Genomic DNA, 27712 nt, shown 5'->3' with positions numbered 1-27712 from the left:
GGCCTAGTACATAACATAACATACATCAAGCTTCCTACAACTGAAGCATAAGGTACCTTAGACATCTTATCCTCCTCTTCTTGTGTCTTGGGACACATCTCCTTAGTCAACTTCAAATGATCAGGTAAAGGTGTGCTGATAGCTTTAGCATTCTCCATAGATAAATGTTGCAAAACATTTGCAATATAATTAGCCTACGATAAAGTCAATTTCCCATTCTTCCTATCTTTACAAATCTACATACCAAATATTTGTTTTACTGCCCCCAAATCCTTCATAGAAAATGAATGTGCTAACTATTCTTTTAACACCTTAATGTGATCCATGTTAGACCCGAGTACAAGCATATCATTAACATATAAATATAAAATAATGTAGCTGTCATCATTCAACCTCTTAAAATAAACACAATGATCTGAATGAAACCTACTATATCCATGCTCATGCATAAAACTATCAAATTTTAGATACCATTGCCGAGGTGCTTGCTTCAAGCCATATAAACTTTTCTTCAATTTGCATACTAATTTATCCTTACCTTTAACCTCAAATCCCTATGGCTATGCCATATATCTCTTCATCCAAATCACAATGAAGAAATGCTATTTTAACATCAAGGTGTTCCAAATGCAAATCTTCAATAGCCACAATACTTAAAACATTGTGAATAGAAGTCATCTTAACAATAGGAGAAAATATTTCATCAAAATCAATGCACTTTTTCTATGCAAATCTTTTTACCACTAACCTAGCTTTAAATCTTTTCTTACATCCATTATCTTCTTTCACTTCTTTTCTTAGCTAACCCAGGACCCCATAGGGGCCCTGCCCCTGACCCTATCTTGGGGATGCTGCCCCAAAATACCCATAGAAATAATATGGGGAGAAAATCATGTCAAATAAACCTATGAGTTTGATTAGGCTGCACATCAGAACATCCACTTTAATTCTCTTTTATCTCCTCTCATTGTCTCAGTCATAGCATTACAAATTGAACTGAAATTCCTAATGAATTTTTGGTAAAAACTTGCTAAACCATGGAATGATCTGACCTTACTAATATTTTTAGGGTAGGCTGCTCAAGGATTTCTTTAAAATTCTCAAGATCTATCTTCAAGCCATCATCTAAAATCATGAATTGTATATATACAATCTCCTCTCTAATGAAGGAATACTTCTTCTAATTAATCAACAAATTTTCTTCTTTTAATCTCTATAGTAGCTATCTAATAGGCAATTCCTAAATATGAAATATCTCAAGTGGTTCTGAATGGTTCCATGCGCTCATGGAGAACACTTAATAATTTGTCATGATCCTTAGTATCTAGTCTCCACTTGTGTCATTTTCTTCAATGTTTAACTAGATGTAGATTAATAGAGACAACAATAACATGGTGACTATACTAAAGAACCTTATTATTAGGTTTGTAATCAACAAAGTGAATTCCATGTTTCACTAATATGGTTTTCCTGAGATATGTTCCCTCCAAAAAAATTGAACCTACACACACCATGCATTTAAAAGTTAATATATTTTAATGTGTACAAATATATTAACAAAAAAAAACTATTATTTAATAATAAGTTATGTGTAATATATAATTTGAAAAATAAACCTATAGGGAATATTATTTCATCACTTTCTTTAGGTTCAGTTAACTTCATCCTTTCTATAGTGCAACACAATAAATAGTAACTCACTCTTTCTACATTTCTAGGCTTAGCAAGAATGGCAAAGACTTTCCCTTTACATAAGAAATACATACATGTACACATATGTGAGCTAAATTATCCTTCAACATATATATATATATAGCTTTGACAATTTTTAAAATTAAAATTACTTACCAATTTGAACTAGTCCAAAGATATGGTTATAATTTGAAGAAATCAAAGGGATTTCATCAAACTTTTCATCTTCATTTGAGCCATTAGTTGCATCAGTAATAACAAGTGGCACCAAACTCCATGGATCTACATATCCATGATCCTATATATATAAATAAATTTAACAAATTTTTAAAATTTAAAATACTTACCAATTCAAACTAGTCCAGAGATTTGGTTAGAATCTAAAGAAATTAAAGGGATGTCATTATAGTTTTCCTCTTCATCTAATCCATTAGTTTTATCAGTAATAACAAGTGGCACCTAAAGTCGATTGACCTACATATCCATGATCCTAGTTGATGCATTCAAAATAATTCTCATTAATGCAATAAAAACAAAAACATGAATAGTTTGTCATGTACAATGTCCAATTTTGATGATTGGTACTCATAATAGAATCTAAGGATTGTTTTTTTTCTATCCTCTTGCAACCATGCATAGTTTTTCTATCAAAACTTGAATAGATATATTTAATATATACATAAATATTAGAGAGGAAAATATATATACACGTGCACATATATAGCTTAAATAAATTAAAAATATATACTTATGCATGTACATGTACCTAATATCTCCCACAAGACTCTACATGGTACTGGTTGACTCATTTTTATGATGCTCCAACCTCATTTAATGGAAAATGTGTCTTACACCATTCAACAACATCATGTGCATTATTTATACTAACTCCCTTCTAATTCATTTGATATTTTTGTAGAGCATGTTTGATGCAACCTCCAACACCATCATGTTCACCTTTTCCATGTCCACTTTCAAAGAAACTCCATACATGTAGTATGTTTTCATTACGATAATATCGACAAAGTGCATATAAAATGATCTAGATGATTGAATTGTGTAGCACACCCATCTGACCATTCATAATGTTTATCAATAATTATGCCCCTTTCTTTCATATATGCAAAAGTATTCCTGAAATAATGCTCTACATAATGAATATCATGTTCTTTATCATTACTTATGTGGAAGTGATAATCTTTCTTGATGATGCATTCTTCGTCTGTTCTTTGAATATCATCCAAATCTAACTATGCATGATGATAACACACCTATACCATAATAGTAACCTAATTTGAAAAATAGTAGTCTGATTGATTAGCCTTTTGATAAATGAAAGAATAGTTTTATGCAAAGTCAACAACTAGTAAAATTGTTTGAAGTAGAAAATTATCTCTAAGTGTTTGAAATTGTTTTGCTTGCCACTTTGAAAAAAATAATGATGAATATATGATTGAATCAAACTTTTAAATGTATCCATAAAAGATCCATTGGTTATCTCCTCTTCGACATTTTTTAGTCTTTTTGTTTCTTTCCCAATTTTAGTTTCATTCCTTATATACTTGTAACACTTGCAATTTATCATTTTTGTGACATCAATATAATCATTTTTCAAAGGAAAAAGAGCCAAATTAGCACATGTTTCAAATGTTCCTTTAATGCAATATATTTGACCAACAAGATCATCTATTTTGTCACATAAAATAAATGAAATGAAATTTTAGACTTCATCTACTATGAGGAACATTATTGTAACCAAATGTATCTTCTACAAACTTTCGATAAACCTAATAGTAGAGATCAAATTCAATATGATCTAATGACAACAACAAGTTTCAAACACTTTGTTTCTCCTTACATAACATGGTTTCAATCTCTCAAATAATTTTTCCTCTTTATATCAGGATTTGATGTACAAAATGAGACATACATTTCATGTTGTGTTATGTCCAACCAATGTTTTGTATGATGTTCATAATGATTATCTCTAACCCTATATCTAAGAACATCTCTAGTGTATGATGAAGGACAAGTATCATCATTTCAAAATGATATTACCAAATCTTTGATTCTATCATCAATCCTATCATAATGAGGAGCTCTACACATAGTTGACCAATTTCCTTCCAAAGTACTATCATCTAAAACCATTTTCCTCTTAACATATTTTGATATTGTTTTTCTACTAAAACCAATCTGTGATGAAAAATAAAGATATTTGTCTATTTTGAGGTACATTGTTACTAAGAATAGATGTCAGCATTACTCTTCTTTTCATAACCATATCTTTACTTTAACTTGTCTTCTCTATAGACCTCAAACCTTTCTTAAGATTTTCAATAATAACACTTTGCATGTTAGAAAGATTTCTTTTTTGTAATGTTGTGTCTACACCCAAAAATTTCAATGGTTATTGCAAGTTTTTGCTACAAGAAAATGGGAAAGTACTTGGGCTTTCTCATGTGTTTCTAAATCATCAAATTTAATTGTTATTTATTTTATTATCTTATTAAAAGCACTCTTTTCTAAAAGACTTAACGGTTTATTATTAGCATGTGATTTCAATTTATCCACACCCATTTCAAGAAAATGATCTAAATTTCTATATGTGATATTTTTCTTTACACTTATAGCTAGTCTTAGTTATTTATCCATATCAATAGGAGAAATTGATCTTGACCCCTCTCCAATTGCCATTGTTTCATTTCTTGAATTTTCATGTACTAAATTTTAATGTCCTGAACCTTCCTCAACATCTATTTTCTCATCTTCTAATTGTTTGTTGTAGACTACATGCACATAAATAAGTGAGATTACAATACTATTTAGACAAAAAAAAAAAAAAAAAACTATTTATACAAATATGAATGCATAGTTACATACCTTCTCTCCTTTGATGGTAAATTTCTAATGTCCTTTCACAATTTTTCTATTCTACATCAACTGATCTATTTCTTGCTAATTTACTTTGTCTTCCTTTCTTTTGTCCCATCTTCGTTCTTCACAAAACTATCAAATTTCCTTAAAAATGTGAAATTCTTCTATTTTGTATTTGTTTTCTTTCTATTTCTTTTCAAAAAAGTGAATTTGATAATGATTTCATAAGATATACATTCTAAAAAATATTGTATACACATAAAACATTCTCAAAATTGAAAAAAAATCACTTAGGCTGATAGGACTTCAAATAAAGTCCCCTAGGGGGCTTCATTTGAAGCACCTTGGGTCATCCCATGTCAGTGGGAAACCATTGGTAAGTGGCAAGGGAGCTTCGATTGAATCCCCCTTGGTGCTATGTGCAATGAAAAGAAGGTCTTCGACAGAAGGGTGTTTGTTCAAAGCCCTTCCCAAGGCTTCGATCGAAGCACTTCAATCATAGGGCCTTGATTTTTTTTTTTGTAAATTTAAGAGTTTTGAGCTCAAATTATGCCCTTCCAAGGGATCAAATAATGGCTAAATAGGTACTGAATTTTATAATGACTTCATATGGTATGCATTCTAAAAAATATTGTATCTACATAAAAAATTCTAAAAATTGAAAAAAAAATCACTTAGGCTGACAAGGCTTCAAATGAAGTCCCCTAAAGGGATTCATTTGAAGCCCCTTGGGACCATCCCCCATTGGTGGGAAACCTATCAAGAACTGCCAAGGGAGGTTTTATTAAAGCCACCTTGGCACCATGTGTAATGGAAAGAAGGTCTTCGATAGAAGGGTCTTTGTTTGAAGCCCTTCCCAAGGCTTCGATTGAAGCACCCTTCAATTGAAGGCCCTTAATTTTATTTTTGGAGATGAAATAATACCAAAAAAATAGATCTCACTGACTAGGTTAAAAGGAAAGAGTAAAAGAGAGAGCATTTGTGATTAGTTTGCACCTTTTTTGCATACACTTGATTGGAAGACAACTTGGATTTTTTATGCAACTAAACACTTTGTGTTGTAGTTCATACTTATTTTTGATGCCCCAAACTTTTTTTAAGGGGGTACACACTCAATTGCCAAAAAAAAAAAATGACACTTGTTAAAGATAAAAGGGTTCCTAACGTATAGGGTTGCCCAAACAAAACAAACAAATAATTTCTTATGTGTCTTCTTTCATTTTAAAGTGCAACATAAAATTAGTTATGTGTTTTCATTTGTCACATAAATCTCATGAGTAGGGGTCCTTTGTTGGTAGGAGAGTATGCTCTTCACCCTTGGGTGAATCAAAAATCTTGACTCTTCATTAGATCAAATAAAGTGAGTGGGGCACTCCACTTTTTAGTGGTTTTAATTGATATTTTTGGCATGTTTGGGTGAAGCACTGAGGAATAGGAGAGTATTCTCTTCATCTTCTACAGTGAATCATAAATATTTACCTCTTTGGTGTTGATTCATTTTTTGAACCTCATTAGTGCTATTTTCCCTTTAGAGAGTCTACTATTGATGGAAAGATACCAATAGGAATGACTAAAATTGGGAACAAGTAAAACCTAGCTAACTCAACCCACTATAATCACAAACCCTTTCAAAAAGGCTAAAACCTTGTGGGGCATAACACTTGTCTTCATCTAGTGGAAGTACTTGTGAGATTGGGACCATGAGGAAATCACTGGGTGACAATGCTTATGGTACTCTTATGGCCATGAGGTTTTTTAATTATTGCAAGAAAAGGTGTCCTATTACCAAGTGCAACAGGGGTGTTGGAAATGGAACCCTTTCTAAGAACTTTAGGATTTAGAAGCTACCTTTATTATATACATAACATCTTGGTACAAGGATTGATCCTAGTGGGCTACTTGGATCACCCCAAGATCTTACACTCACCATTTGTGTCCCTTTGGTTGTTTTAATAAAACTTCCATGAAAAAGCCAACATCTATTGTGTGAAACCAATTTGTGTGAGCTAGGGGGGCGTCACACATGGGCCAATTTATTGAGTAATAAATTGTGTCCTTTAGATATATTGTGCTTGATGTGTCTTCATTTGTGCTAGACTTGTAGGAATCATTTCAACATAATCATGATGATATTTCTAGGGCTTTCCTATTTAGACCTCACATATGCTTGTATCATGTAAAGTTGCTTATTCCCTTTATTTAATTCATAAAGAATACTCCATCTATCACTATCTTGCTTGAAAATATTATTTTTTAACATCAAACTTGCTATCCTATCAACTATTGTCAAACTTTGTCAACCAAGTCAAAAAATCAAGTGCAAACATTTTCTTGTGTTTCTTTTTAAGGGGAGTTTAATCATTTGACTTTTCTTTGCTATGTCTCTAGTGTTTGAACTTTATTAAAATGTAACTTGGTTTTTCCCACCTTCTTAGTCTATGTTCACTTGCTAGGACCCTCTTTTGGTGAAAGGTTACCTTGATCTATTGACTACACTCTTTGATTGGGAAAGTTTTCCACTTGTAATCTCTCTTTCTTTATCTACTTTTCTATTTGGTATTGTTACCTAGCTCTTGACTTGAGTCACTAGTATTGTTAGCTTCTTGGACACTTTCTTGACAAGTCAATCATTCATTTCTATCTCCCTTTGACATGTTAACACTCTACCTCTCTAGTTTAGACATTAAGTTATCTTGTGTCACCTTATTAGCTTGCTCTAGTCTCCTTCATGCTTGATTTTATATTTACCTCTATGTACTTTAAACCTTGTGCTACCAAACCTCAACTAAGTCTAGATGATTGCGAGTTCTTCTATGGCATTAAAGAGTTTTAAGATCTATATGTTCTATATAAAGAACTAGAAGAAATAAATTCTCTTTCTTACCTTCATCTCACTATGCACATGATAGATATTAAGTCTAAAATTGAGAAAAGGATAGAGGAAAGAATGTAATCATCACATGAGCTTCCCTTAAATTATCAATATGCATATGAGTCATCTTCTTCAAGATCATCGTCTTCCTCTTCCTTTTCTAAGTCTACACACTCTATCTCTCCAAGATATCAATCGACTTCATTTATATGATCTAAAGACCTTCTTAGAGAGCAAGAAAGTGATACCTCCTTTGAGCCTATGACAAGATTTCATGATAACTATCTTTAATGAAGATATTGATGCATCCTATGCACTTTATGAACAATAATATTCTCAACATACTTTTGAGAGAGATTTTACACCTTTGGAAGATCCTTATCATGCCATCTTACAAACACTTCTTGACAATGAGTTCATCACATTACCAAATAACTCTAGACCTTATGAACCTAAAATAAAATTTCCATGGTGGAAAGATGATATCATTTGTAATTATTATATAAAAAAGGTCATAAAACCAAAGATTGTATAGACTACTAGCATTAAGTCCAAGACCTTATCGATGATAAGGTAGTTGGAACTGATAATTCTAATGAATCATGTGATGAGGACACTTCTCTTGAGAAAGATCATATTGATGAACCTATGTCTAGTTATGGTATTCTTGATACCTTCACTCCATCCAATACATATGAACTTCCTAAGTCTTAAGATATTTTCAACATACCTCCATCAAATAAAGAATCTTATACTTTATGCATTGACTATGCATACCCTTATGGGATACATCTAAAAGAAACTTAGGCTAACCTTTAGTTGGCTGTAAATATTTTCAATTCTACAAAGCCTAAAGATTATTCACTTTCATTTGATTTTATTCTTACTATTCCCACTTTAGCTAATTATTTTCTATCTCTTCAAGATCCTATCATCCAAACCTCACATGCTCCCTTGTCCTAAGAAGTGGTTTTGTATCAAGAGGACTCTAAAAAAGCTAAAGCTATAAATAAAGATCAAGATCAAGTAACTTTTCATATCCTTCAAGATTTCACTCTTCCATATCCTATATCTTACCCACCTCCTAATTATGATTAAGTTATAACTTCCATTATTTCCATTGAGCTTACTGAAAATCATGAGAAAATTTATATGTCAATACTATCTAAAGAAACATGTCAAGATCAAAGCATCCCATCATGTTCTATTTCTCCATATCCACTTCAAAACTATGATCAAGCTTCAAATTCTCCTATAAAAGGTGTTGCTTCTACCAAAGCTACTCATGAGTCTATTGATAGCCTTGGCCATGTTTTTTATCACTCTAAAGATGTTGATATCCCTATTCATTATCCCTTTACATCTCCTAAATCTATGCTTGGTCCTTATCCATCAAAGATAGAACCTTCAAACCTTCCTTCCATATTGGAGCATTATGTTCCTTCATCTCCTACATTCTCCATTCCTAGCTCTCCCATTACACCTCAAGATCAACAAAGACACTCATCCTTGACAAATCTCCATCCATCTATCCATATAAGCCATTCGTGTCAGCCTTATTTATCCAAAAATCCCAAGTCTTTTGGAAGAAATTTGGATGATAAACTTTAAAAAAAACATGAGAATCCATTTACAAATGAAGATCACTATGTCCTATCTAATTGCCATGTGAATACAAAGAATTAAGAATTATTCAGGAGACCATAAAAGGTCCATTATCCAAAGAGCTAAATCAAAGCAAATATGGGTTTGTAAACCTCTTATTGATGAAATGTGTTATAAATTATCCAAAGGAAAATCTAAAGCTATATGGATTCCCAAGTCTCTCTTGAAAGAATTTAATATTGAGTATAAATCTAAGTTGACATTCAAGCTTTTAAAGGCTTCCACCCTATCATCTTCTAAATTTATCCTACCACCTCATACATCTTAACCTCAAGCTATTTCCTCCATCATTTTGAAACCCTCCAACATGTGTGTCTATGTTGATATTACCCACTTTTTCACTTTCCCTTATGTAATCTTTTCAAATCTACACTTACCTACTATTCATACTCCAATCCTTTGAAGGCATGAACCCTTATCCTCCATATACTTATCCTACTATCATCTCTCTTCTTTCACCCTATCAACTTCTTTGAGCATACTTTTCTCTTGGATTATCATGAATTATCTTTCCTATATAAGCACTATCTAACTTGAAAAGGCTTGACCTATTTATATAAATTCTAAATTTAAAAAAAATAAAAAAATAAAAAAAATAAAAATGAAAAATGAAAAAATGTGCCTTGGTGAAAACTTGGTAAAAGTAGCAAAAGTAAAAAGAAATAAACTCTTCCTATGGTTAAAACCACTTCTTGTGGTACCTTGGATAAGTACCATGAAGAAAACCTAGCAAATGAGCATCATGCATAATTTATCCATCAATCTCATATTTCCTCTTTGATCTTGGTAATGTTGAGATATACTTGCATATTGGCTAGCTTATACATCAACTTTCGTATCATGATCTTGATCATTCACTCATATCCTTCATATCTACCTTCATCCTTATTGCTCTATCCTTTCACTATCCTATCTAGTTAACCCCATGGTCTTGATCACACAAAGATAAACAAGGTTCTCCTAGGCCCCTTGACATGTCTACTTTTTTGGGCTATACACTTTCATGTTATCTTGCTTATGGCTTCCATAGCTTATCCTTTATGTTATCCTGCTTATTGGCTTCCACCACTTAGCTCATATGCTATCTTTGTTATTAGATTCCATTACTTATCCTTTATGTTATCTCACTTATTGGCTTCCACTTCTTATCCTACATGCTATCTCCTTTCTCGGCTTTCTTGGATTGTCCAAAATATGCTTCAATTGACTATTTTACTCTTTCCCTAGCTTGGGTTCTCTTGAGGAGCACTTTCACTTGCTTTCTACCCCTTGCATATGAATTTTTTCTTATGCACATTCTTGCTAATTTTTCATACCCTTCACCTTACTTAACATTGGGAAAAATGATGTGGTCTTGCTTAAGAGATAGTCAATCATTCCAAATAGTGAAATCCTTAGAACAAACACTACTTGAAACTCTTGCACTTATGTCTATCAATATCTCACTTACATGGATGGACCATTTATCTTATTTTCCTTTTCCTTGTCTAGCTTGGAATCAACTCTTGTCTAGGTCTATGGGGCATGAATTACGTAGCTTATCATGGGTCTCTTTGTTGTATAGGTATTTCTTTAGAAACTCTCACTACATAGTGTTTTTCAACATTCCCCTTGACATTGAGTGTTTCAAAACACTTATAATATACCTTAGCTATATTCTAGGATGTCACAATATTTCTTACTAGAAAATTTGAGTCATAAAGACATGATCATGTGACTTCCATGCACACACACTCTTAAACAGTCAAATTGACTAAGATTTTTTGGCATTATTTTTCTTTGTGTGTTGTCTATGATGATTTCTTTTCTGAGTGTTCTCACCCTAATATTCTCTTGAGGATATTATGAACTAGAGCAATAGGGTCATGGGGCATGTTTTCTTTTACTTTCTTTGTGTTGGTGTACCTTATTGATCTTAGTTGTCTTGAGCATTTCTCTTGTCACACTTGACACTTAGGATCTAAAAGGCTACATCCTTGACTATTTTCTACAAGTAAAAACTTATGGCCTTCTTAGCATTTTGTGTCTTGATGCAAGAATAATATTTATACATTAAATTTAGGGAATATAACTACACTATTCATCTTGAGCTATATCTCTTTAATGCATAGGTGGGATTCTTGCATTCTATCTGATATAGATCATATTCATATCCTCATAGTTTATCTTAGTGATGATAGTATAATCTTCTTATTTCCCTAATAAGGCTCAATGATAACAACTAGGACCTACTTATATAACCCTTACAATTTGACCTTTCATACTAGCTTGCATTTTAAGATCATTTCATCTTAGCTTCCAATTTGGATGTTGAGAATCTTCTTCATCTTTCATGGACGTGTCACCTAACTATGGCCATCTTCTCTTGGATTTTTATCATCACTTTTATATCTTATCATCAATTGGGTTAATCTTATGATCACATCTATCTACCCTTTTGGACCACTTATATAACTTTTTGACTTATTTTTTTAACTCCTTGAATTTGCACAAAAACTGCACCCCTAGCTAATTTAAACATCTTGGATCCATTTTTGGGATCAAAATCAAAATCCAAGTTCATCTTGATGGTCAAAATTATGTTTTAAAATTTCTTCCTTCTTATGCATAGTTGGCTGATATTTTGAGGCTCAATCTTCAAATCTTGTTGTGGCTTCATCATTTCCTCATTTCTTCCTCATTTATACTCTCCTCCACTCTTCTTATTCATTCTACTTAATTTCATTTCACCTTTCTTCTTTCTTTCATCTAATTCTAATTTTTTATCTTCCTTGGTCACACTTAGTTATATTGAGGCATCATATCAATTCTTGGTGGTCATTATTAGGTTTTAAGTTTCTTATTTTTTCATCATGGACCTTTCTTTATCTCAATTTGATCATATTTTTCTCATTTTTTTATCTCCTCTACGTCATTTGGATTTTGATATTGAGAGGGCAGGAATATTCTATCATCACTACAAATTGCCTTTCTATCATGGTTGTATATTTCTTAGGACCATATGCTTGACCTTTCAATTTCCTATAGATCTATCTACTTTCTTTGCTCAACATATTAGTACTTGTCTTGAGTTTTGATATTGTCTCTTTTTCTCCTAGTGTTCAATACTGCAACTGATAGACTTTACATTCATGATATGCTATTATTAGAAATGCTTTAGAATAATTGAGAGGGGGGGTGAATAAATTATTCAAGGTCCAAATGTCCTATTCAAACTTTTCACTAAGTATAGTGAGCCCATTCAACCATTCATTCATCCAAAATTTAACTTTTCTAATCAACAAGTTACTATAAATCAACATGCAAGCATAACACATAAGAAATCAAAACATAACACAGTGATTTACGTGGAAACCCAATTTGAGAAAAATCACTAGTAACATGCTACTCAATTCTCACTCTTCTAAAGTGATTCCCTATGAAAGGCCTACCCTATTAAAGGCTTACAACACATTGTTAAATGTGACCTTGTTAGAGGATTTAACCACCTTGTTAGAAGTGGGCCTGGTTAGAGGACTTTAGAACATTCACTTGGAATGCCACCCTATTAAAAGATTTACAAATGGCTATTAAACCAACCTAATTCCATAGGATTTTCATATCTAATACAATTACTACAGAGTATTATAAAATCTTTGACCTGACTACAACATACAACATAACTTGCAGATCTTAGATCACTTCTCAGTTCACACCATTGCCTAGCCTTCAATCTCTGTAACTTTGACAGCTTGGCCTCCTTTGAAGCTTAGTTTCCTTGAGTCTCCATGCTCAATGTACTAGTGCAATCATCTCTTCCTGACCACTTGTAGAAGCATAGCCTTTGTGCTCTTTCTTCTTCTATGTGCCTTCTTCTTGACACCCTTCTAACTACTTTGCAATTTGGCTCTTTGGTAGAAGCAAGATCAACAACATTTGCTTCTTGGTCTATGACTCATTAAATAAAAGTCTTGGAGTTCTTTTCTACTTGATTCTTCCTTCCTTTTAATTTCAATTTGTATGGATTAGGTAGGATCCATTATATCTAACCCATATTTTGTTTCCTCTAAAAAATTCTTGAATAATCCTTCTGAATTCACCTAGAAATAGTTTACATAGAATTTTGTGCCACCAGCTCATCGTCCTTATCTTCCAACTAGTTCACATAATTAAAGGTAACCACTTTGTGGGCTCAGATTTGGTAAATCTTCATTATTTAAAATAATGCAGCAGCTCAGAACTATTAAAATACTGTTGCTCGGCATATACTATGTTACTGGACATCAACTGTGTTTTTCTTGATGCTCAGCATCTGAAGATCACTCGGCACCAACTAAGATTTTTTGATGCTTAGCACTTGAACTTCACTCAGCACCTAAAGATCACTCGGCACACACTAGAATTTCTTATTACTCAACTCCAAATGATATTTTTCTTAGCTTCAACTAACTTTCTCGGCACCCACTAATGATCTTAGTTTAAGCTTTGCAATCAACCTTGTTACAACTTGTTCTTTCAATGTTTCTAAGCGTGACCAACCTCTGTATCTTTGGGTATGTTATCAATACATCATTTAACCATTTTCTTAATTTATCCTTGCACTTCCTTACAAAATCATAACTCAACCTTTCCCTTAGGTAGTCTTGTTACATCTTGTTGATCAAATCCTGTTCATCAATCAACTAAGTGACAGTACTTGGATCTTATAAGAAAACTTCATTCCTACAAATAGCAGGTTTGACATAAATGACAAAAAAATGATTGAAAACATTCTTTTAACAACAATCTTCCTTCTTTGCAACAATCTCCCTCTTTGGCATTGATGATAAACCAAACCGATCAACCATTAGACTAAACTATTTAACCAAATGCTAACTAGGTTAGAATAGTAAGTTGGATGCTTAAAAATAGTTGTATTATCATCATTTTTCACATCTCCCTCTACTATCTTAATTGCTTCATTTTTGCTTCTCCCTCTTAGCTTTGTATCCTTGTTCTTTATTTTTCTTCCTCTGTATTGCTCATCTTCTACTGTTCTGATCAACTTTTGATTATTTATATCAACTTCTCCCTCTATCTATATTTGATTAGATTTTTCATTTTCTTGTCATTTCTCCCTCCTACTTTTGATCACTAGATCATCAACATTTTGATTAGTTTCTCACAATTTCTCCCTCTTCTACAACAATTCCATATATATATATTAGCATTTTATTAACTTTTGTAGGTTCATTCAATTTCTCCCTCTGTCACCTTTCTTGTGACTGATTTGAAACTTCAACACTTCTACTACTTTAGGCATGAATGCATTCAAGGCATTCTTTCTTTTGCTTCAAGTAGCCTTGGCTAGGGGTATCACCCCTAACTTACCTCTAAGATACTCAAAAGCATCTGTAGGTAGTGCTTTTGTGAAGATGTTAGAAATTTGTTCCTTTGAGCTAACATATTCCATCTTAACTTGTCTATCTTCCACCAACTCTCTTACATAGTGATACTTGATTGCAATGTACTTGATTTTAGCATGCATTAAAAGATTCTTTGATATGTTGATTGCACTTGTATTATCACAATAAAGTATCACAGGCTCAGTTACCTCTTCCTTCATACCTTGCAACAAATGTTTGATCCATACAATATTGGTGCAATTTATAGTAGCTGCAACATATTCAGCTTCAATAATGGACTATGAGGTACAACTTTGCTTTTTGCTGGTCCATGTAATCAACTTTTTTCCCCAAAAAAGTCCTCCTTCATAGGTGCTTTTTCTATCATCAATGTTACCTCCCCAATCTACATTAGTGTAGGCTTTTAGTTCAAAATTTTCACTCCTTTTGTAGTACAAACCAAAGTCGTCAATTCCTTTTAGGTACCTCAGTATTCTCTTTATTACCATTAAGTGATTTTATCTTGGATTTGTAGAAAATCTTGCCACTATTCCAAAAACTAATGCAATTTTTGGTCTACTATGTACAACATATTGTAGCTTTCCAATCATTGATCTATACAAACTCTGATTTACTTTAGCAGACTCATCATTCTTGGATAGTTTATGTCTTGTTGCCATTGGTGTGCTAACTATTTTTGACTCTTCTAATCCAAATATTTTGAGTATCTCCTTGATATATTTGGATTGGGTCAAAAAATGCCATGTTTCAATTGATGTACTTGTAATCCAATGAAGAAATTGATTTCTCCAAACATTGAGATCTCAAATTTATGCTTCATTTGATTAGCAAAATCTTTGCATAGAACATCTTTTCCTCCAAATAATATATCATCAAAAAAGATTTTTGATATCAAAATGTCTTTACCTTTTTCAGCTTTGATGTACAAGTTGTTGTTGTCATCTGTTCTCTCAAATCCTATCTTCACAAGATATTTGTGCAATCTCTCATACCATGCTTTAGGTATTTGCTTCAATAAATAAAGTGCCTAATGCAATTTGCAGACCATGTTCTTGTTCTTATCATCAACAAATCCCTCTAATTTTTCTATGTAGACTTCCTCTTCTAGTATACCATTCAAAAAATTAGACTTCACATCCATTTAGCAGACTTTGAAACCTTTATAGGTAGCATATGCAAGCAGTGTTCTTACTCCTTTCATTCTTGCAATAGGGGCAAATTTTTCCCCATAATCCAGTCCTTCTTCTTGTGCATAGCCTTTGCAAACTAGTTTGGCTTTATTTCTTGTTATCTCACCATTCTCATCAAGTTTTTTTCTAAACACCCATTTGGTACCAATTACATTCTTAGTAGCTGGTATAGGAACTAGGGTCCATGTTTTTTTCTTCTCAATCAAATATATCTCCTCTTCCATGGATTTCTACCAGTCATCATCATGCAATGCATCTTTCTCTATTTTAGGTTCAACCTTTCTCAGCAAACATGATTCATTCATCATTCTATTCCTTGTCATTGGTCTAACATCCTTGTCACCAATGATTTGTTCTACAGAGTGGTGTCTTTTTACATACTTGGCTAACCTTGGTTCTATCCTTCTTTTCATATTTGATCCTTTAGCTTCAAAGTCATTTTATTCTTCTTCATCTAGCCCTTCATCATTCCTCTCATGTATACTATTTTTAAAACTAGAATGTGCATTTTCTACATTTTGTAGCTCAACTTTTGAATGTAGCTCGATTCACTAGCTATGACTTGGCTAATACTGAATTTTTTTGCTAACTCCCAACTTGATTTGCAACATTGTCTTCAATAGTCATTCCTTCATAGAAGTATACAAAGGATCTATAATCCTTTGATTGCTTAGTTTCATCAACTTGAACTTATGCATGCTCATCAAAATTTACATTTGCACTCTCCACAATCTTGTTAGTGTTAGTGTTCAAATACTTATATGCTTTGCTTCTAGTGGAGTATCTAAGGAATATGCCTTCATCACTTTTTGAATCAAACTTGCCATTTCTAGTATATTTAAGAATATAGAATTTACAACCAAATACTTTGAAATTTTTAACATTAGGTGAGTGACCATACCATAATTCAAAAGGTGTTGCATTTGTACCTTTCTTGACTTGAACTCTATTTAGTGTGTAGACTGCAGTACTTATGGCTTCTCTCTAGTACTTTAGTGTAACATTTTTCTCCATCATCAAGGTTCTAGTACATTTAATCACTAACCTATTCCTTCCTTTAGCATTACCATTCTATGGTGGAGTTCTTGGTGTTGATGTTTTCCTTTTGATACTTTTGTCATTGCAGAATATTTCAAACTCTTTTGATGTGAACTCACCTCCTCTATCTGACATTAGGCATTTCAGGTTCTTTCCTATTTCCTTCTCAAATCTAGCCAAATACCACTTAAACATTTGAAATGAATCAGATTTTTACTTTAAAAACATAGCAGTCATCATCCTAGAATAATCATCTACAAGTAGCATTATGTAGCTATCTCCTAGGTAGCTTTGCACTTCTATTGGACCACATAAGTCTATGTGGACTAACTCTAGTATTTCTTTGAAAGTGTATGTTTTTATTTTGAAGCTAGACTTAGTCATCTTCCCTAGTTGACATTGTTTGCACATTGTATTTTCAAGTTTCTTTAATTTGAACAACCCTCTGACCTTCCTTTTGCTGATGCTAATCAAATTATCAAAGTTAACATGACACTACCTTTTATGCCACAACCACACATCATCAAGTCTAACAACAAAACATGTTGCATTTTTCATATCTAGGTAAAATAGATTACTCCTAGTTTGTTCACCTTTTCCTATTATATTTCCATGAGTGTCATAGATCTTGGTAGTTTTATTTCCAAACTCTACTTTGCAACCTAAATTTCCTAACTATGACACACTCAACAAGTTGTAGTTCAATCCTTCAACATAGTATGCATTATCACAAGAAATTTTCTCTATGAGTTTAATAGAGTCTTTTCCTTTTATTTGACATAGAGCATCATTACCAAATCTAACACTATTTCCATCATATTGAGTAAAGGTAATGAACTTACTTTTATCTCCTATCATGTGATGTGAGCATCCACTATCTATGATCCACTTGTCATTCTTGTTCACATAGATAACCAATGTTGTTGCTTCATATTCATCCTTCATAGCCACATAGATTACTTCATCATCATTCTTATCAAAATCTTCTTCAACAATATAGCATCTTTTGCCTTTCTCTTTATAGTTCTTGTACTTGTTTCCTTCTTTGTAGTTCTTCTTCTATGTACCTATTGTAGCAATATGACTTACTTCATTGCAATTGAAACATATGATAGGGATCTTACCCTTGAATTTACCTTTGCCTCTATGAAATCTCTTAGCTAGTAGTGCTTCTAACCATTCCAAATTTTCCTCATCTGTGTTGCTATCACTAGATGCATGTTTTCCTTTTCTTCTCTTCTTTTTTGATGTCTCCTTCTCAGTGTCGTTTATTTTCATCTTGACCTTGAAAGAATATTCAAGGTTCTCAGGTCTATAGTTATCAAAATTGGACAATTCAAATGCAGTAAGTCTTCCCACTATTCCTTCAAAGGTTAGTATGCTCCCTTGTACACACCTTAGCTCTTGAATGGCTAAAACTCTAATAGCATAGATAGGGAGTAGAGTTCTAAAGTATTTGTTGATGATAGTTTTTTCTTCCAATTGACCACCTAGACTTCTTATTGCACTTACCACTTCTTTTATTCTTGTAGCATATTGAGCAATATTTTCACATTCCTCCATTTTCATGTCATCAAACTTTTCTCTTAGGCTTTCTCTCTTTAATCTTTGAACATTCTAATATCCTCCATAGATATTTGATAAGGCTTTCCACATCTTGAATGTGGTGTCACAATCTTTGATGTCATTATATTCTACATAACTAAGTACAGAGGCAATCTCCAACATTTCTTGATTGTGCTCCTTCCTTTTTTTCAAATCATCTTTACTAAGAGGTCTTGCTGGATTTACATGTTCTATTCCAATTGAGATTTGTACATAATCACGTATTGATCCAAGGTACAATTTCATCAAACTCGCCCATGTAGCAAAGTTTTCTTTATTGAGCTTGGGAACTTCTCTCTTGGACATCTTGGTCTTCCTGCTTCTAGTACCTTGAAACTAAATCAACAGATGGCTCTGATACCAATTGTTAGAAATTCTTGAGAATAACTAAGAGGGGGGGTGAATCAACTATTCAAGGTCCAAATGTCCTATTCAAACTTTTTAGTAAGTATAGTGAGCCCATTCAACCATTTATTCATCCAAGCTTTAACTTTTCTAACCACCAAGTTATTGTAAATCAACATGCCAGCATAACACATAAGAAATTAACACATAATACAATGATTTACATGGAAATCCAATTTGATAAAAACCACCAGTAACATGCTACTCAATTCTCACTCTTCTAAAGTGATGCCTCATGAATGGCCTACCCTATTAAAGGCTTACAACACACTATTAAATGTGACCTTGTTAGAGGATTTAACCACCATGTTAGAAGTGGGCCTGGTTAGAGGACTTTAGAACATTCACTTGGAATGCCACCTTGTTAAAAGATTTTAAAATGGCTATTAAACCAACCTAAGTCCATAGGATTTTCATATCTAATACAATTGCTAGAGAGTATTACAAAATATTTGACCTGACTACAAGAAACAACTTAACTTGCAAATCTTAGATCACTTCTCAGCTCATACTATTGCTTGGCCTTCAATCTCTGCAACTCTAATAGCTTCGCCTCCTTTCAAGCTTAGTTTCCTTGAGTCTCCATGCTCAATCTACCAGTGGAATTATTTCTTCTTGACCACTTGTAGAAGAAGAGCCTCTATGATCTTTCTTCTTCTAGATGCCTTCTTCTTGACACCCTTCTAACTACTTTACAATTTGGCTCTTTGGCAGCAGCAACATTTACTTCTTGGTTTGTGACCCCTTAAATAGAAGTCTTGGAGTTCTTTTCCTGCTCCATTCTTCCTTCCTTTTGATTTCAATTTGTATGGATTAGGTAGGATTCATTATATCTAACCCATATTTTATTTCCTCTAGAAACTTCTTGAATAATCCTCTTGAATTCACCTAGAAATAGTTTACATAGAATTTTGTGCCACTAGCTCATCATCCTTATCTTCTAGCTAGTTTACAAAATTCAAGGTAACCACTTTGTCATCTCAAATTTGGAGAATATTTGTTATTTAAAATAATGAATCATCTTGGCACTATTAAAATACTAGTCCTTGGCACATACTATGTTACTCAGCATCAATTGTGTTTTTCCTAATGCTCAGCATCTGAAAATCACTCGACACCAACTAAGATTTTTTTATGCTTGAAACCTAAACTTCACTTGGCACTTGAAGATCACTTGGCACACACTAGAATTTCTTGTTTCTTAGCTCCAATTGAAAATTTTCTTGGCTTCAACTAACTTGCTCGACACCCACTAATGATCTTAGTTTAAGCTTTGCAATTAACCTTGTTACAACTTGTTCCTTCACTATTTCTAAGTGTGACCAACCTCTGTTGTTGGTATTAAGTTATTATTGCCATTAGTGACAACACTTATCCATATTAGTATAGCTACCGAGCTCATTACTCATTTTCCTACACTCACCAAGCTTAATAGTTTACACTGAGCATCTATAGTGTATACCGAGCATTCAATGGTTACCTTATAGTTTCATCACTTAAGTAGTTCATACCAAGCTTCACAGTTTACACCAAGCATTCCAGTGTTCACCAAGCTTCATAGTATTTATCAAGTGATGGAAGTGTAGTGTTTATCAATTAATGAAAGTACAATGTTTACTGAGTGATGGAAGCATAGTGTTTATCGAGTAAAAGCAAGGTAAACAAAGGATTTAGTTTTTACCGAGTGATACTATATCTACCGAGTCTCCAATGGTTACCAAGTTCAGAACTACATCAAGTGATTAGTATGGACCGAGCCTTCACTTCTACCAAGTGCATGATGATGCCAAGTAATTTAGTGGACGCCAAGTATTAGAAGGTCACCGAGTTAGTTCAGTGAACCCAAGTTTTCTACTATTTGGATGACTCAATAATGTTTTATTTACTTGTATTTTAGCTAACCTTGCAATTGTAATTATTGGAATAATATATGTGTAATGTATTATATCATTTACAATGAATGTATGAGAGTACCAAGAGAGGCATGTAATGTTTTGAAGTATAAATACGAATCACCAAAAGAGCAGAATATTCAGCAAGGTCTACAAGGAGTAGTAAAGATTCATCAGTCGCAAGAGGTGATCTATACTTCAAGGATCTAATTAGCAAATCAAGTTTGTAAGTAGATCCATTGTTTCATCCTTACAGGTGAATCAGTTTTGTAAATCCTTTAACAAGGTAGACTTAATAGTCTTTGTATAAATTTCTTAACAAAGTGTATACTTTAGTGTATGTTTGTAAATCCTCTAACAAGGTGGACCTAGTAGTCCTTTTTGCTCCTAACAAGGTAGATCACTAGAAGTGGTCAATGTAAGCCTTAACAGGCCAACTTCATACTGTAGTAACGAAGTTTTGTGGGTATCATCCCATCCTAGTTTTACTTTCTATTTGGAAGGTTTCTAGGTAACCAAATCACTGTGTACATGTGTTATAAATGTTTGTTCTCTCATATATGTAGTAGATTAAATGAATGAATTGAAAATAGTATATATGGTTAAAGTGCTAAATTGTTTTAAAAGTTTTGATGTTACTGATTCATCCGTCCCCTCTTAGTAACATATCATATCTTGAATATTTCCAACAATTGGTATCAGAGCTTTGTGGTTCTCAAGATAAAGTTTGATAGCTTGAGCAAAGATCAAGGACAATGGAGATATTCAGACTTGACAAAGCTATTGAAAATGAAAAGCTAGACCTGGAAATGGCCATGGCTCAACTCAAAGAAGAAAAGGAGCATCTTTCTCAATCCTTGAAGAGAAGGAAGGAACTTGCAAGACAAATAAGTGACAATTAGTATGTTGAAGAAAAGATTGAAGACCTTTTACCATTAAGTAGCTCAAATGAAGCAAATGAGGCTATCAAGGAACTCATAACAAAGAATGGCTCTCTGCAGGAAGAGGTAAGAAAGCTTAAAAGAGAACAATAAATTCAATCAATCAGGCTATGTGAAGTTTTGGAACAAAGAAACAAGGCAACTGAAGACTTAGAAGGAAGAAATAATCAATCCCTTCAGCATGAAAATCTTATGGATCAACTATCTAATGCAAATGAAGAAATTATGAATCTGAGATCTGAAAAATGAAAGCCTGAGGAATGATCCGATCACTAAAAGACAAATCAATGAAAGCTTACAAAGAGACTTGAGATTTGAAAGAAAAATCAATGAAAGTTTGGAAAATGACTTAATCACTAAAAAAAAAATCAATGAGAGAATGATGAAATCTCAAGCAGACATGACTCAATTAAATCAACAAAGTGAGCAGAATCTTCATAGCCAAAAAGGTAAAGCTGGACTTGGTTATAAGGAAGAAGGTGAAACCTCCAAAGAAGGTGCACAAAAGAATCAAAGACCTACTTGCAATCATTGTGGTAAGTTAAGTCATACATCAAAAAAATGTTGGAGTAATGGAAAAGCTAAATTCAATGGTAAATGCTATAATTGTAGTCAGCATGGTCATAAAGCTAATGAATGCAAGGAGAAACCAAAATTTGAAGGAAATTGTCACAAATGCAAGAAGCATGGTCACAAGGCATTCCAATGCAGATCCAAATCCTTCAATCTGGCTGAACAATTTGTTAAAGCAATATTTGGATGGGACTACAATACCTTGTGTAGATGTCATTATTCTAGAGAATATGGACACATTGGCAAAGATTGTGCAAGACATCACCTAAAGAAGAAGGACATTATTGTAAGGTGTTTTACATGCACTAAACTTGGTCATATAGCTAAAAGCTACATGAACATAGGAAGAGTCGAAGATGAAAAGAAAACTAAAGCTAATAACATTCAGAAGCAGATGAGGCAACAATAGATTCCAAAATCTACTGAGCAAAATAGTTCAAATGATGAAAATGTCACTCAAGAAATGGGTGATGCCACCATCTCCAGTTAGATCCATAAATAAGGATATGGAACTACATCTTCTAGTAATATCTCAAGCAGTTCCAAAATAAAAGAAAATAAAATGATCAAATCAGTATTCCAAATACACAAAGATCAAAGAAAGCATATATTTTGCCGAGTTGCATCTACCGAGGAAATTTGGTTGAAGACTTTACTGAGCTAGGTCAAGAGTAAGAAAAGTTTTGTTCGATCATCGAGTTACAAGCTTCTATCGAGCAAGTCAATGACAGCCTATCAAGCACTATGTCATCTCAACAACCTTCGTACCAAGCATTAATGATAAAAATTTTATCAAAAGAGCAGAATTTGATTTCATTCTTCATCACGATTTCAAAGTTAAGAAATTTTCAAGTGCAATTCAAGAAATTCTCAGTGATTTCAAGTGATTTTCTAATGAAATATTTGTTCAAAAAATTTCTATCTTTTATCGAGCATCAATGGCATCCAGGAGCAGTAGTGGCACCAAGGCAAAGAAGGGCTCAAAGATGCTGGTAAAGGGTACAGAATGGAAAGCGTCCAACTTCAAAATTGTTTCGGCCATTGTAGAATCACTTGACCCTAATGGTGCTCAATCTCAAATTCCACCAAAGGTTCTCCTTATAAATGATATTAGTACACATTTTAAATGTTCTATTCAAGATATTAGAAACCTAGAGATGGACAATGCCCTAAGAGAAATGAGTTTTGATGGCTCTTTGAAACTCGAACATAAGCATCTTGAAACCAAAGGCTTGACTCATATCTTGTACATGCCAAGAAGCTTCTAAACTAAGTGGATTAGATATATTTTGAGTCAAGTGCACAATGGGCAACTATGGTTAGAGCAGCCAATGTTAATCACAAAGAAGATGATTCACAAAATCATGGGTCTCCCTGTGCTCAACAAAGTGAAGGTTACCAAAAGCCTAGGATGGGATGAGTTATAGAAGCAAACCCTAGCTAAATGGGATAGTAGAGGTTTGAAGGTTAGCATTGTATCTAATTTCAAACTAAGATTTGGCACTCATGTCATAAAATCTATAGCTCTAGTCAACTAAATAGTGTACCCTGTGAGGCTATGGATTTGGCCTTCAAAATTGTAAAGAAGAACCTTGAATTTGACTTGTCGGAATTACTATTGAAACAATTAAACAAGAACATGGATAGTATAAAGACTTCAAAGAACAATCCCTATAAATTTGGTTCTCTATTGACTTGTTTATTCTTCTATATTCAAAACTTCTTTCCATCTAAAGGAACTATAGTGTGGAGAAAAGATATTCCCATTCTTTATTAGATTAATGAGTTTGTAGCAGAAATGGGTGAAAATTTTGATAACATCATGGAAAATTATTTTGAAGATTTCAAGGAAAGGATGAATAATAGGTTTCAAATTCCACCAAAATTGGTTGAAGACTACAAAGATGATGTATGCTTTATGGTTGATTGTGATAAGGTATACATTTAGGCAGTCAAACCCCAAGTTGCATGGGTGAAACCTCTTCCTTATGAGGTTAATATTGATGAGGCTAGGGACATTATTGAAGCACTGGTGAATGAGCCAGTAGACCCAAAACAACAAATTTTTGGAACATATGATGAGGAAAAGGCCAAAATTGAGCTTGAAATCAAGCTACCCAAGGCTATAAGGAAAGGCAAGAGGAAGATAGCTAAGTTGAAAACTGCTATCAGCCCTCTTATGCTTATAGAAGGAAAAGGTGAGGATGAAGATGATGATGAAGAAGAAGAAGGAGGCAAAGAAAAAGAAGAACATGAATTTGAAGAGGAATCATGCAAGAAGAAAGGTAAGGAAATCATTACCAAACGTAAGAAGAAGCCTACTGCAGTTTTCTCTAGATGAACCAAAAAAGGTAAACAGGAACCTATACTTGTTAGGCCTCCACTCACATTTGAGGAAAGGCTTAAACAATTGGAAGAGGGATTTGGCATCACAAATTTCAAGGCATTGAAATTTGAAACAAGAACTGATGCTGAGAAAATGCAGATTGAGAAACTAGTACTCAATAAGATGGGTAAATGGAAATACTCCCCAGACCAGCTCACCCCTCAAATCTCCAAAGAGCTATTAGAGAGATTGCAACTGAGATGGGAGTTAGCCACCCAAATGGCCAAAGACATATATGAGAAATCCCTGAGGAATCTTCTATTGAGTCTCACTGGACCAGACATTAAGGCAGCTATGAAGAAACATGAAGGTAAAATGATGATTAGATTTCACACATGTTTGATTTTAATTAAGGACATTGAGCATGTTGTAAATGATGCAACAAACATGTGGAAGAACATCTATCATCTGCAAAAGCCTAGTGATGACCCTGTTGAAATCAAGGATGATGACAACAGTGATAGTGATGATTTTGATAGCACTCCATCCATCATAGTTACTCCAAGAGAGCTGCATGCACTAATGAAAGAAATAGAGGAAGAAGCACATGAGGAAGGAAAAGATGAAGAGGATCCAGTTAAAATTGCAGCAGAAGTGATTGCATCCCTTATTCACTCTCCACCAAAAACTGTTACATCCACTATGGAGATAGCCTCTACAAGAAAGATTGTGAGCACAATTGCCACATCAATTTCTCAATCTTCATCAGCCACCTCCTAGGTCCAAGTATCTAAAATAGATGTGCCAAGCACTTCATCTACTGAGCTATTTGTCACTTCTTCAGCTACTGAGCCAGCCTCCTCAGTTCCTTCACCATCAGTGAGTGTACCAATAAGTTCCACAATTTTGTCTCCATCAATTCCAATAAGTTCTACAGTTTTTTTTTTGTTAGCATCATCTGTATCCACTTCTACTCCAATAAGCTCAAATTATACTATGGGTACTTTACCAAGTATGATACCATTTTTGGGAAGTTTTTTTGGATCCAGTTAATACTTCTATTGGCATTCAATCCTCAAGTCCTATCCCAATTTTCACTGCTAGCCCTTCTATCTCCACTATTGTGTCTATACCTAAGGTTAAAATAGTCATGACAGAAGTCAAACAAAAGCATCCATTAAAACTTCTAATCATTGGAAAGGAAATTGCAAAAGATATTGACTTAGACACAAAGATAGTGATTCTAAAGATTGATTGTGACAATGCTACCATTGAAGAGTTGAGGTTAGCCAATCAACTCATAGAGATGAAAGCTACATAGAAATCGTTAAGATAAAAAAGGGATAAGGAATATAGAATAATTGAAAATGCCAAGAATATAATTATAGATGTCATAGGTGTTGAAGTAGATTCTACTCAACACATTTTGATTCAGTTAGAAGAGGCTGTACAAAAATTTAATGAGGGTTCTTCCGGACAAGAGAAACTTATTGAGAAAGCTGAAAATAAATTTGATAATAAGGTGCTAGAGCATATTGCTCAAAAGATAGCAATAAAGCAAGTTGAATTGTCAACATTTTTGGGAAATTTTGAAAATTCTTCTAATAATGCAACATCACTTTTTGCTAAACTTTGTGATGTTTCTGGTTTTACCAAAGAAATAAAGGATAAGTTAAATAAGATTGACATTGATATTCAATCAAGTGCATCCAAGTTCAAGGTAGACTCCTCCTCCATAACCTCCCATCACACCAAGATCAAATATTTTGCAGATATACAGGCAGAACTATTGAGAAAGGAAGCTAGGATCTGGTCTATACTCATAGACATCTAGAACATGATCCTTCCTATCATGGACACAATGCAAAAACATCTTGTTCATTGCAAAACATTGGTCCAATATCAAAACTTCTTAGTGGCTGATCACTTGATCCAATTATCAGCAGAAGTTCAAATTGCTCTCTCCACTTGTCAAATTTTGTAGCAGACTTGGGATAGTACTTTTGTAACCATCCTTAAGGTACATCAAGAATTTATATCTCACTTTGGTGTAGCCATATAAATTGTATATATGCAGTCCTTTGGCATTGTTGTCAAAAAGGGGGAGAGATTCAGAGTTTTAGCATAATAAATGAGGAGAGTTATCACTATAAGTGATAGCGGGAGTTACCACTCATTAGAGTTAGCATGTGTACATAAGTATTGTTGTATATACATTATAAGTCATCAAGAAGGTATATAGAAATGTATATGCATCAATTCTACAAAGATCAATTTTGAAAAACTAAAATTCATTGAGTTAGGTAATGTACATATGTTTTATCTTATAAGTGTTTTCTCACTAATGCCAAAGGGGTAGATTGTTGGCATTAAGTTATTATTTCCATTAGTGACAACACTTATCCACATTAGTATAGCTACTAAGCTCAGCACTTAGTTTCCTACACTCACCGGGCTTCATAGTTTACACCAACCATCTACAGTGTATACCAAGAATTCAATGGTTACCTTATAGGTTCATCACTTAAGTAGTTCATACCGAGCTTCATAGTTTACACCAAGCATTCCAGTGTTCACCGAGCTTCACAATATTTATTGAGTGATGGTATCACAGTGTTTATTGAGTAATGAAAGTACAATGTTTATCGAGTGATGGAAGCGTAGTGTTTATCGAGTGAAAGCAAGGTAAACAAAGGATTCAGTTTTTATCAAGTGATGCTATATCTATCGAGTCTCCAATGGTTACTGATTTTAGAACTATATCAAGTGATTAGTATGGACCAAGCCTTCACTTCTACCAAGTGCATGACAATGCTGAGTAATGTAGTGGACACCGAGTATCAGAAGGTCTCCGAGTCAGTTCAGTGAACCTGAGTTTTCTACTGTTTGGCTGACTCAGTAATGTTTTGTTCACTTGTGTTTTAGCCAACCTTGTAATTTTAATTATTGGAATGATATATATGTAATGTATTATATCATTTACAATGAATGTATGAGAGTACTAAGAGAGGCATGTAATTTTTTGAAGTATAAATACGAATCAACAGAAGAGAAAAATATTCAGCAAGGTCTACAAGGAGCAGTAAAGATTCATTAGTCACAAGAGGTGATCTATACTTCAAGGATCTAATCAGAAAATCAAGTTTGTAAGTAGATCCATTATTTCATCCTAACAGGTGAATCAATTTTGTAAATCCTTTAACAGGGTAGACTTAATAATCTTTGTATAAATCTCCTAACAGAGTGCATACT

Source organism: Cupressus sempervirens, chromosome 3 (genome assembly GCF_028749045.1).
Source record: "Cupressus sempervirens isolate cs-2001-9-10 chromosome 3, ASM2874904v1, whole genome shotgun sequence".
Taxonomy (NCBI): Eukaryota; Viridiplantae; Streptophyta; class Pinopsida; order Cupressales; family Cupressaceae; genus Cupressus; species Cupressus sempervirens.
Note: the sequence above shows the minus strand (reverse complement) of the source record.